Source organism: Natrix helvetica (genome assembly GCF_964273705.1).
Source record: "Natrix helvetica genome assembly, chromosome: 7".
NCBI lineage: Eukaryota > Metazoa > Chordata > Lepidosauria > Squamata > Natricidae > Natrix > Natrix helvetica.
The window spans coordinates 23878907-23892571 of record NC_138558.1 but is presented as its reverse complement, the minus strand read 5'-3'; the positions used below and the strand labels follow the sequence as shown (position 1 = coordinate 23892571).

Sequence of the window (13665 nt, the reverse complement as noted above, 5' to 3'; positions counted from 1 at the left end):
GTCTGTTATTTTTAATATTTACCAGGGTTTAGATTGTTTTTATATTATATTTATGTAGTTTTACTTATAAAGTATTTTACTTTATTATGCAACAACAACATACAATAAATACATTAACAAATATGTCTGTATATCTTGTCAGACAGATTCAAAAACATTCAGAACAAAGAAAAATCTGAAGCTAATAGGCCATCTAAGAAACAAAATGCCTTCATTTGCCTTCTCTATATTTTGCTTTTTAAAGTATTGTTCAATTTAGATACCTTAATTCTTAATATTTTGTTGATTTTATTGTTTGTTCAATTTCTAAAATGTTTATAAAAGAACAGCATTCCAGTTACATATTGTTTCTGCTAAGGTGAAATCTTTTTTAAAAGAAAAACTCAGTAAAAGTAAGCAGAAATGAGCAAGGAGGTTTTTCTAAGTGGCATTATCGAATCTATGAAGATAAACAATTACATATTCAAACAAAAAACATGTGCAGTGTTTGTTCATGCCAAGCAGAAACATTGTTTCCTCCAGATTACTTTGAACAATATTTTAAGAGAGCGTGCATTAAAAATATTTTGCCACAAAGTTGTATTTTTAACTATACTGAGAATCAGAATGTATGTTTAATATTTAGAATTTCTGATGATACATATGGGTTGCTCAGGCGTGGGTTGCTGCCGGCATTACAGTCGGTTCGACACGCAAATTTTTTTGCACATGTGTGCATTTGCACCTAAAAAGGTCTGCTCATGCGCGAAAGGTTAAAAAGGGGGAAAATTACATTTCTGCCGTGAAAATTGTTCTGCGCATGCGCAGAACCCAAAATCAAAATGGCGCTGCTGTAGGAGAACCGGTTCAGGCGCATGGCTGCTGGTTCCAGCGACTCAGGCCTCCAGGTTACTACCGGTTCATCCAAACAAGTTCGAACTGGTAGGAACCCCCCTCTGGAGTTGCTGCTTTAGAAAAATTCATTCAGGTTTTTTTTTTTCTTATAGTTTTAATAATTCAATCTTAAATGACATTAAGCTACTTCACTATTTCATGGCTACAGAGATCAGCATTGCAATAGTCCTTAATTGAAAAATGAGAAGAGTTAGATTAATCATAATCATTAAAAGGAGGAGCCTGAGCTGAGTAATATGTACTTTCATTTACTTCACCTAAAAAGTGAGTCAACAACCAGTGAATGGAATAGTTGTCACTCACATTCTTGTTAAAGAAGTGGTGACTGAACTATTTTTAGGATGTGTCATTTATATTTATTATTGCTATGGGAGGTGATCAAGTCACATAGGAATTGACCGTTGGCTTACCTGAATGGTCATTCTCTGGGCACTGCAGGAGTGTCCAAGCATGGGTTAACTTCAGCTTGCTGCCCAAGGACTGAGTTCAAATATTGTGTAGCCACGCCTCCTGCTCTCCTCAGAGGCTCAGTTTAAAAAACGAAGGTATGAGACCCAGAAGAATGTTGTATGGAGAAAAGTCTATGCCATAGAGGTGATAAGTCACGTGCCCTCAGGTGACCCCAGGGCAGGGTTGGACACTCCTGCAGCACCCAGAGAATGACCATTCAGGTAAGCCAACGGTCATTCTCCTAGGAGCTGCTTTGAGTGTCCAAGCATGGGACATACCCAAGCTATGTAGTCCCAGGGTGGGAAGAAGGAATGTCCTGGTTAGCAGGAGCCGCAAGGACCCACTGTAAGACCCTCTTTCCAAATGAAGCCTCTGCAGAGGCAAAGGAGTCCAGTCTGTAATTCCGAATGAACGGTGACAGTGAGGACCAGGTAGCCGCCCTGGAGATCTCTTCAATAGGCGCTTGAGTAGCCCAAGCGGCTGTAGTCATGGCGCTCCTCGTGGAGTGTGCTGTGATACGAAGAGAAACAGGTCTGGATTGTTGCTCGTAAGCCAACTTAATGCAAGCGCGCAGCCAACGTCCTATGTTGGAAGATGATACCTTCCTGCCCATGGAGGTGGGCTGGAACGATATGAAGAACGATTCTGACTTGAGAAAAGAGGCTGTCCTATTTTTGTATACCCGCACAGCGCCGCGCACATCCAATTTGTGCCAGATGCGCTCCCTGGGATGACTGGAGTGCAGGCAGAAGTCGGGGAGGATGACCTCTTGCGTTCTGTGGAATAAGCTGTTAATTTTTGGTAGAAATGCTGGATCCAATCACAGAATGACTCTGTCCGAATGTATAATACAATGGTCCTCCCTAACTGATAGTGCGGCTAGTTCCAAAATTCTGCGTCCTGAGGTGATGGCTACGAGAAAAGTGGTTTTGAACGACAAATGTCATAGGCTAATAGAACGAATTGTTTTGAATGGTGGCGATGTTAAGGCCTGTAAGACAATTGATAATTCCCAAGTTGGGTAATGGTGTACCGTCAGAGGGCGTAGGTTGGTAGCCCCCTTTAGGAAACTGCGGACCCTTGGGTGTCTGCTGAGCGGTAGAGAATCATTTCTGGACAAGATGGTGGCCAGGGCTGCTGCCTGTCTCTGAAGGGTGTTGGGGGCGAGGCCCTTGTCCAACCCCTCCTGTAGGAAGTCTAGGATTTGTGGGATTGTCGCTGCTGTGGCATCGATGTGATGGGACTGACACCAAGAGGAGAAGATAGCCCAAGTAGCATCATCGATCCGCACAGTGGAAGGTCGCCTGGATGGTTTGAATGACTTTCTTTCTTTATTTATTTTATTGTATTTATTTGTCAGAAGGTCAAGTGCCCCTCAAGTGCCAAACGGCTAACTGAAGCCATTGTGGGTCAGGGTGAGGTATGGCCCCCTGGCTGAGGGAGACCTGCTCCTGAGGTATGCGCCAGTGCTTGGTCACTGACAGGCTGAAAAGGTCGGTGAACCTCCACGCTGGAGAATTGGAATCTTGAAAAGAACTGGGGCAGATGAGTGTTCTTGGGACTGGCAAACAGGTCTATTGTCGGAAGACCGAATCTCTGGGTCAGCTGGTAGAACAGAGATGGATGAAGTTGCCATTCCGAGTTGCTGATGGTCGTTCTGCTCAGCCAGTCTGCTGTCACGTTGTCCTCCCCCGAGATATGGTCCGCTCTCAAGGACTCGAGGTGGCGCTCGGCCCATCGTCTTATGGCATCCGCCTCCAACATCAGAGCTGTTGATCGAGTTCCACCCTGGTGATTGACGTAGGCCTTGGTGGTGATGTTGTACGTCAGTATGAGGACATGGGAACCCTCGATGAACCGACAGAAGTGGCGCAGGGCTAGTCTGGTGGCTCTGAGCTCCAGCCAGTTTATGTTATGGGCGAGCTCTGCCTGCGACCATCTGCCCTGCGTCACGTGTGTCTGTAGGTGGGCACCCCAGCCGTACAAGCTGGTGTCTGTTCTTGTGACCTGTTGCTCTGGTTCCTTGAAGAGGGACCCCTTCATCAGCGCTGAAGATTGCCACCACCCGAGCAGAGCACCTTTTGGGGAACACTGACCACCCTCTTGGAGTTGCTGGCCTTGCACCACTGAATAGGAAGAAGGAACCACTGAAGATCCCATGCATGCAGCCGTGCCCAAGGAACTACAGCGATGCACGAATCAGCTTTCCTAGTAGCTGGGATAGAGTCACTAGAGGTGCTGACCTGGATCTCCTGATCTGACGCACAAGGGATGTGATGCTGTCCATCTGCTCCTGTGTGAGGAACACCCTGCAAGTTTTGGAGCCGATCACAGTGCCCAGGTGTTGAATCCTGGAGGTAGGCTCCAAGTGACTCTTCTCCAGATTGACGGAGAAACCGTGTTGCTGTAGTGCGTGGATGGTGACATTGAGATCTCGACACGCCCACTCCCTGGACGACGACATCAATAGGATGTTGTCCAGATAACAGACAATTCTTACTGGACAAGATCTGAGATGTGCGGCGACAGCAGCCAGAAGTTTGGTGCACGTCCTGGAGGCCGATGATAGGCCGAAAGGAAGAGCCTTGTATTGATAATGCTGGTTTGCAAACGAACCTCAGAAATTTGTGATATACTGGATGAAAGGGAATGTGCAGGTACACCTCCTTCAGGTCGATTGATGTCAGGTAGTCACCCTGCCTGATGCAACCCAAGATGGTCTGGAGTGATTGCACCTTGAAGCGCTTGTACGCTATATGGATGTTGAATTTCTTGAGGTCCAGCATGGCTCTCACCCCTCCCCAGGCTTTGGGGATTAGAAAGAGGATCGAGTAAAATCTTCTGCCCTCCTGACCAGTAGATGCCAGATTTCTGCCTGCATCAATTGTAGCTTGTGGGTCGATTTCGGGAGGGGGTACTGGATGAAGGCCCGCGGAGGAAAGGAAAGGAAGTCTAAGGTAAGGCCGTGACGGATCATGTTCAGTACCCAAGCGTCCGTCATTGTCTCCTCCCAATGGGTGGTGTAGAGCTGTAGCCGACCCCCAATGGGAGGTGACCGGTGATGGTCACTTGGGCCTGCGAAAGGAGCGGTTGGAGAACCCTCCTCGAAATGACCTGCGGTTACTCTGTTGTCTGGTTTTGTCCCTGAAGAATGTCCTATCCTGACAGTGGTCCTGCGTTTGGGGATAGGATCTGGTAAATCCCCCAGATGTGGAGGGGGAGTCAGTGTTCCGAAAGGGCTGCCTACGAAAAAAGAAATGACCCTTGTGGTCCCGTTTCTCGGTGACTGCTGGTAAGATTTTGCGTTTGTCCTTGGATTCAATTAAGACTGAGTCAAAGGCCTCACCAAAGAGCTTACCACCCTTGAAAGATGCCGAGGCCAACTTCCACTTCGCCTTCATGTCCGCCTGCCAGTGGCAGAGCCACAGCAGACAGCATGTGGTCACATTAGATGCCATAGCCCTAGAGGAAAATTTGGTGGCATTATGGGAAGCGTTGGCCGAGTATTCGACCGCAGCAATAATTTTGTTGACGTCTTGGCATGATCTAGTGTCTCCGGCAGGGAGGTTGGCTAGCAGCTTGCGGAGCCAAAATAGGGCTGCCCTGCTGAAGTAGGAAGAGGAGGAGGAGGCCTTCATGGCCCACACGGTGGCCGTGTGAGTCTTATGACAGGCCTTCCACACCTTCTTGTCTTCCGCTTTGAGTCCCTCCAGTAGGTCAGCTGGGAGAACCAAGTTGGAGGTTAGCGCCACTATGGGGTCATCTACTTGAGGAAGCTTCAGGAGATCCTCCATGCCCCTCTCCATAGAGTAGAGCTTTTTATCCACCACACTGGGATTAGCCAACGACCCAGGCTGGACCCATTGTCGCTGGATAACATCCAGGAACAGCTGTGGTGCCGGAACCAGCTCCTGAGGGGAGTGGTCTCCTTAAAGAGACCTGCACCTGGATCCCCTGATCTGACCATTTCCTTGCTACCCTGTTCAGTGGCAGTCTTGTCGGATTGGGCGGGGAGTCCCATTTGAATGGACGAAGCCCTAGCCTTGGTCAGAATGGCCTTAAACATTGAAGGCTTGAATAAGCCAGAGAAGGCGGGGGCGTCAGGGACCTGATTCTCATCCTCCAATAGATCAGGGGCGTCCTGTCCACCCTCCTCTTCTTCAGACACCTCGCTGACAGCTGAGGAAGCAGGAGGGGAGGCTCTGGTGGATTGAGTGTGAGCTCCTGTGGTCTGCATCCTAGCTTTGGCCTTGTTCTGGAGGGGCAAGGTGAGACCCAGCTGTTGGATGCCATCTGCAATCCCCTCTGATATCGCCCATGCAACCACTTCCTGCATCACTTAGGAAAACTCAGGAGTGGTCCCAGAAATAGGTCCAGAAGGGGGAGACTCCTCCCCCATTAAAGATCAGGCCTCCTCCATGTCCACCTCTTCCAGGGGGGAATCAGGAGACCTGGGGGGATGCACTGGAAGGGTTGGGAGAAAAATCAAAGTCCCCTTTGTCCGCCAGAGATGGAGAGCCCTCCCATGGAATATCCACTATGGGGATGTCTGCAGGAACCTGAGCTGGTGGTGGTTCCCTGACTTGAACAATTTGTGCCTGGGCACTAACTGCCTTTTGAAATTGTCTCTCCAGGATCTCCTGTCTTCTCTCAGCCAACCTTTCTGCAGCCTTTGAGACCTTCCTGGCTTTGGGCTGTTTCCCTTTTGCAGGGCATCCTGCACTGTCCCCTTTAGCAGCAGGGTTGGGCCTGCTGCGCTTGTTAGAGGTAGGTTCAGTTTGATCCCTGACTTCAGCCACACTCTTGTTGGCCATGGTACACTTCAGCCCTATCACAGCTTGGTTGTAATTAGCCCCTGTATGTGATATAGCTTTGGATAATAGGCCTCTTTAATTCAGTCCAAGTCCTGAGGAAATGGGTCTCGGCAGTTTTCCAGTAGAGTGGAGGGAGGGGTCACAGAAGGGTTATTACAGCCTGATTGGTCCATTTGACTGAGAGAAAACTTCTTAACCTTCGGCTTCTCCCGATGGTTCCCAGTTTCCTCTCAGTCGGTCCAAGACTCAGGTTTGGTTCCTAGTAGGAGTGTTTTATGGGTTTCTAGTTAGTCAGTTGCATGATATTTGATGGTAAATTTAGAATTTTTAATTTGATTACTTTGAAAAATTGTTTTTTTGTAGTGGGTCTGCCTTGCAGGGCTGTTGTTTGCTGCCCTCAGAAGGCTGGGAGACTCAGTAGGGGGGGGCGCTAGCTTACTTCCCCCGCTTCGAAGGTCGCTCCGGACTGATGCCTGGTGTCTCGGGCGTGCCGGGCGACCCTGCGTTCTCTGCACAATGTAAAAATGTATTTGAGCGAAAGTCGCAGCGCGCCGGGGCTTTTCGGCGCGAAAGCGACAGATCGGCTTCACATTTGAATTTCTTGCAGTCCGGGGCCGGTTACAGCCCGCGGCGGTGGCGCGGGGCCGTTTTTTCTTGAATTTGGAGATCTCCGTTGATTTAGGAGCTCCAGTGACTTTCTTGGGTGCCGTTTGGGGCGGCGAGCGTGCGAGTAGCCGCCCGCAGGCAGAGGAAGCTAAGGGCGAGGTCGGCGGCCATTTTTAGGCGCACTTTTGCCAGAGACCGCCCAAAGAAGCCGGCAGCCATTTTGGATCACATGTCTGGGCATTGCAGCACGGAGAGGCTGGATACAACGTGGCCGTGCAGTTTGTAGTTTTACCGGAGGCCCGGAGCAGGCGATTCCCACCAGCTGAAGGGCTGTTTCTACTTCGAAATTCATTTGGTGCACGTGAGTGGGGCGATGGCTGATAGAACAGAGGCCCAGCAGGCCGCGCCATCTCAGGCAGGCGATGATAAGGCTGAACCCACTCCCCCTGTTAGGCCTCGGGCTTCTAGGCCTTCAGCAGAGGACAGACCTTCCAGAGCTCTGCAAAGGGATGAGCTCAGGCGATCCAGGGCTATAGAGAAGGTCATCGAAAGAGCTGAGAAAAGACAGGTGTAGGATCGGGTGGCCCCGGGGGGGCTTTCCCTTGTCTTTGTTTGTTGTTACAGATACATGTCACGACATCGCGGAAACTGGGAACCAACGGGAGAAGCCGAAGGTTAAGAAGTTTTCTCTCAGTCAAATGGACCAATCAGGCTGTAATAACCCTTCTGTGACCCCCTCCCTCCACATCTCCTGAAAAAAACGTTCAGGTAAGACCAACGTTCTGGATCAATAACAGCGAGCAATATTTTTGGCGCCAAAATTGGACGTCCCAAGGCGCTGCAGATCTGCACTGGAATAAGGTAGGGAATGGCCAGAGAAAAGCCAAACTCCCTGCAGCCGCTCTTAATAGTCTTCCTGGGGAGGGAAGGACCTGCCTGGAGCCGCAGAGAGAGATCCCAATATTAAGAAGCCCTCCCAGTGGCGATCTGCTATGGAACCAGGCTGCAGCAATTCAAACGGCTTGAAAAATAAAGCGTGCCACTTTTTTCCCCCCTTCAAAATGGCCGCTGCAAGCTTCAGTCCTTGGGTAGCAAACTGAAGTTAACCCATGTTTGGATACTCCAAGCAGCGCCTAGGAGAAATAGCACATTCCTATAAATTTCACAACATCTAACATTCATTGCCAAGCACCTGCATTAATCACTTCATTTTTTATAAATAGATCAAAAAGAGGTATTATATGCTACTATAGAGTACTTCTTAAGTGACACTATTGTCCATTATATGTGGTAGGAAGATACCAGATACAAACATTCTCTCCTCCAGCTATTTTTAAGAATAGGAGCTGCATCTTCATTGTTAATATTTTTTAAAGTTGTTAGAATCTTGGTTCTTTAAGCAGATATTTGGGAACTAGGAATGTGTTAGATACAAAAGAAATATATGGGACTATTATTTATTTTGACTTTATGAATTAATTGGAATGTATAATATAATTTTATAGATTGCGTTGCTATTTAGTCTGGCATACATTATATATTTTATTATAAACAGCATCAAATAACAAAGGTTAAGGCTGCCAGAAGAGCAAGAACTGGAACTTTGTATCTCCCTCAACACTCAAAGTGATAAGTAGAGAAGTAATATAGTAGTACAAGTATATTCTTGAGGCCTTATTCCTCAGTTTTCATGAGGAAACTCCCATGCACAACTTTGGAAAGAAACTTTCCTAGATCAGCAGCTGCCTTCCAAACGGCCAGGTTGGATATGCTGCTTCAGCAGTGGGACCAAGAAGATACCAAAGGTCAGGTAGGGTAGCAGCACCAATGGAGTGCAGGACCCAAAATGACATAGTCATAGTTCCCCACCACCAACTCATGAATGAGGGATGAAATGCTTCTGTGGTTGTAAATCAGCTGAGCTGTCAAGCGCTCCAATTTTGATCATGTGATTGTGGGGATGCGGGAACAGCCATAGCTTTGGGGACCAGTCATCTTATTGAACGCTGTTGTAACTTCAAAAGATCTTTGAATGGTCATTAGTCAAGGATTACCAGTAAACCATTTATATTCACCTGAATGAAGTGACATAAAAGTATCCATAATAAATCGCTTGTATGCTCAAAGATTAGCAATTATTAACTAAATGTTTACAAAGATAATGAATTAGATATAAATAACCAATCTGTTCACTGAATTATATAAGTAAAATCTACATTAGAAACTGTCTAATACAGTAAAACAACTACAGTATACTGAATCTGAACAGGCATGTGTAATGCTAGCCTTGTGAGATGGGCAGCCAATAAATTCAATAAATAAAATAAATAAAATTCTACTCTGCAGCATAGCATGCAGCATGGAGAATGAATTAGGAACTGCAAAATAAACATATGAAAAAGAGTAAATAGTCATAAAGGAAAAACTGAGAAAGTTGAGGTTGGATGCAGCTGATTATAAAATACAATCTGAAGCAGTGTACGTGCTTGATAGAAGCATGGATGATTTATAAGAACAGAAAAGTATGGAAAGGGATAGTAAATAATTTTGGTATAAACTAGATTGCTTTCTCATTTCTGTTTTGCTTTCTATACTTTACATAACACTGCTTATCACAAAAGAAATACTGTAGTGTGTATTTTATGTGTGTGGGGGGGTATGGGTATATATGGGTGTGTCTCAGTGTGTATGTGTAAAACAGAGAGAGACAGCAGTAGACAGATATATGAGGAAGTAATATATGAATAAACCTGAAGAGTGTGCTATATGTAGCACTCAATATTAACCTAGTACCAAGGAATAGGTTGAGAATAAATCTGGATACTTCCACAAACAAGCACTTTTTCCTGCTTATAAAAAATTGTATGAAAACTCCTATTCATGTATTTGCACCAAAGCTATCTAATTCTATTCTATAAAAAGAAAACTGATTCAAACAGGGGGGCAGAGGTCGACCTCGAGGCCGCTCACTTGTGGGGTGTCACAGGGGTCGGTCCTCTCGCCTCTCCTGTTCAATGCATATATGAAGCCGCTGGGCGAGATCATTCATGGGTTCGGGGTAGATTACCATCTGTACGCGGATGATACCCAGCTGTACATCTCTACCCCGAACCACCCCAACAATGCCATCAAAGTGATGTCCCGGTGTCTGGAAGCCGTACGGATCTGGATGGGAAGTAACAGACTCAAGCTCAACCCATCCAAGACGGAGTGGCTGTGGCTACCGGCACCCCGGTTCAACCAGCTGATTCCATCACTGGCCATTGGGGGCGAACATCTGGCCCCCGTGGATTGGGTATGCAATTTGGGCGTCCTCCTAGACGCCCGGCTGTCAATGGACGACCATGTGACAGCCGTGGCAAGGGGGGCGTTTCACCAGGTTCGCCTGGTGCACCAATTGCGTGCCCTATTGGACCGGAATGCCCTTCGCACAGTCACCCATGCGCTTGTGACGTCCCGGCTAGACTACTGTAACACTCTCTACATGGGGCTCCCCTTGAGATGCACCCGAAGACTGCAGTTGGTTCAGAAAGCGGCCGCACAGGCAGTCTCGGGAGTCGCTAGATACTCCCACGTAACACCTCTCCTACGCGGGCTGCACTGGCTACCTGTCGCTTTTTGGGTGCATTTCAAGGTGCTGATTATCATCTTCAAAGCGCTCCATGGCACAGGGCCTAGTTATTTGCGGGATCGTATCCTGCCCCACACATCCCTTCGGCCGATTCGCTCACACAGAGAGGGACTCCTCCGGGTGCCGTCCACTAGGCTGTGCCAGCGGGCGATGCCCAGGGGAAGGGCCTTCTCTGTGATGGGCCCGACCCTCTGGAATGACCTTCCCCCTGATATTAGAACAACCACGGACCTCCGCTCCTTCCGTAAGAAGCTCAAAACCCACCTGTTTAATCTAGCCGGCTTGGCCTAATTCCAGCTCTCCCACCTCAGTCTGTATTTTTAAATTTTGGTCTTAGGCTAAGTTTTTAATTTTTATAAATTTGTACAGGGGTTTAAAGTTTAATTCGATTTTAACTATATTTATGATTATTTGTAAGGTTTTTAATTTGGTACCTGTACACCGCCCCGAGTCCCTTTGGGGAGAGGGGGCGGTCTAGAAATCAAATAAATAAATAAATAAATAAATAAATGATATCACTGAAGACCAAGAAGCATCATGGTTTAGTTCTCTTTCAGGTTATATGTTTGTAATTGAACTGATAGTTGCATTTGTTCTTGTACATCAGAAAAGTTAATGTTGTTGGGAGTATTTTTTAAATGAGAAATCTAAAAAAGGAGGAGAGGAGACAAGGTGAAATGATCATAGTTTGACAAAGTCCAATAATATACAGTACAATATGTTCTTTAAGAATTCTGGCAGAAATAACATCTGAAAGTCATCAGTTGCTGCTTTCTTTCTAATTTTTAATGAATACAAAAATTATTTTGAAGAATATAAGCAATAATAATTGGAACAATGAAGTTATATATTTCTACCATCTGCTTATTTTTTCTGGTAATGGATATAGGAAAAGCAAGAAAGACAAGAAAAAATATTCTAAAACCCCCAGTAAGTACTATGGCAAAACTTAGAGATTATACATAGTTTATACTGATATGCTAAAATAATTTATTCAAATTTCAGGGGATTAAAATATATCAAATAAATAAAATTATTCATTTTTCTACTGACCTTATATTAGATGTTTTTTTTCTGAATTCTATGCTTGTTGTGATTAACAAGTAACTCTTTTTAATGCCCCAGCTTCACAACTTCCCTTAAGGTGCATATACTCAGGAGTGGTCTGAGGTAATTCAGTTGGAATTGATTATGATGTCATTATTCAGATGAATTCAGATGTATGGAATTTTTTATGTTAGAACTATTGTTGAGTTGCCTAGTCTGATTAGCGATTTTAAAAGTATTATAATTTCCTTTTATACCATTAAAAGTGGTATTTCCTACCATTTTATATTATTAACATGCTCTATTTAATTTTTGCCAAAAAACATTACACAATATCAACTATGCCCTTTTTTAGCCTTTGTTCCTTGAATCTTTCATAGTAACACAAAACCAAGTTGAAAAAATAAAACTTTTGAAAATTCAGCTCTTCCCTTATATGTCACAGTTCAGAACCAACAGATTTCACTGAAAATCTTATTTAAAAATAGTATGTTCTTTCCAGGGTTTATTTGCTGCTCCAATTGAAACCAATTCTAAGTAGCCTATATACCCTACTTTTCTAAACAAAGTTGACTTGTGGTTTAATATTAAATGTAAATTATGAATGGTATTTTGTTCCAAAATACATAGATATTACTACTAATAATAATTTCATAATAACTCCCAGTTATCCCAAATTAAATGTTTATTTATTTATTTTATTTATGAATCAGATTTACATACCTATTCATCTCATATGAAGTATTGTTTAAAGTGATTTCGTAGTGGCTCTTTTTTAGAATTCCAGAAATACTTGTTCAGAAAGTTCAGAACTAAACTTACGGTCCTCTATATAGAAATAATCTGCAATAAACTGCAGATCAAAATAGTTTTTACAATTATTTTCTTACACAATACTTTGGCTACTTGCAACCTTTTCAAAACTTTCCTGAATAAAAGGAATATATATTTAAATATAAATTGCATCCATTTCTATCCACTGATAAGTATCTATTTACAGAAATCAAGATATGCAGTCACTGCTGTTAGATACTTGTTCTAACTACAGTGGTTTCCATCAAGGTCCTTTGTTCCGGCGGGAACAGAGGTTTAATCCTATTGGTCGAAGGGTCTGACAGCTCCCTATAAAAGGGTTCCTGTCAGATTCAACATGCGCTAGATTGTTCTCACTTGTACTTAATAAAGAGCTGTTGTTACCGTTAAGCCTGTGTGTGCCTATCCATTACCCAATCTAACACTGGCAACGAGGGTGGGATTGGAAGGCAATTAGGTGAACTGAAAAGAGCGTAGCAATCCAGCAAGTACATCCAGCCCGGAGCTCAGCATGGCTTCGAGCAGCCATTTTTGAGTGGCAGATTCCAAAATGCCCTCAGAACACAAAATGGCCATGGACGCCCACCAACTCTGTATGATCCAGTCACTGAGCACTGGGACTCGTACATGCTACGATTTGACTGCTTCCTTGAGGCAAACGACTTCATGGGCCTTTCTGAAGGCCGCAAGAAGAACATGTTCCTCAGGTACTGTGGCCGGGAAGTGTTCAAGACGGCGAAAGACCTCTCTGAGCCTACACCGCTATAATCAGTCACCTGGTCTGTGCTTCAGCAGACACTGAGGACCCATTATGCGCCCAAGCCGTCCAAGCACATTTGCCGGCATGAGTTTAACATCAGAAACCAGAAGGAGGGTGAGTCAATTAATGAGTACGTTGTGGCGCTCCACAAGGCCGCAGCATACTGCGAATTCTGAGACCTGGATGAGCTGACTCTGGACCGCATAATTTGCGGCGCATGGGACATTAACCTGCAGAGGAGGTTACTCGCTAAATCTACACTCACTCTGCAGATCGCCTTGGACAAAGCCAGGGCATCCGAATGAGCCGTCAAATCTAGCACTCCACACGATGCGTGAAAGAGTACATTGCGAGGCTGCAGAGCTTGAGAGCTCAGAAGGCGAGGAAGATGACAGCTGCCACGTATGCAGTAGCCGCGCCCAGCCGGCGTGCAAATTCAAACCACGTCTCCCGCCTTGCGCTAGCTGCAGAGGAGACCATGCCAGATCGGCTAGCCGTTTCCACGACGCAACCTGCCAGCACTGCGAGCGAAAGGGGCACGTCGCCAAGGTGTGCTGGATCGAATTCCCTGCCACTGCCTGGCAACCTAGAAGCACACCAAACCGTCAACAGAGGCCAAGCCCAGGGGCCTGGCGGAAGCCACCACGGCA

General features: G+C 45.6%; 1 protein-coding gene across 4 annotated transcripts in view; it reads right to left on the bottom strand.

Moving 5' to 3' along the window:
- Window positions 1-13665, bottom strand: part of SGMS2 (sphingomyelin synthase 2) — a 46221-nt gene that overhangs the window by 20396 nt on the left and 12160 nt on the right. The gene's annotated exons all lie outside the window — the stretch shown is intronic.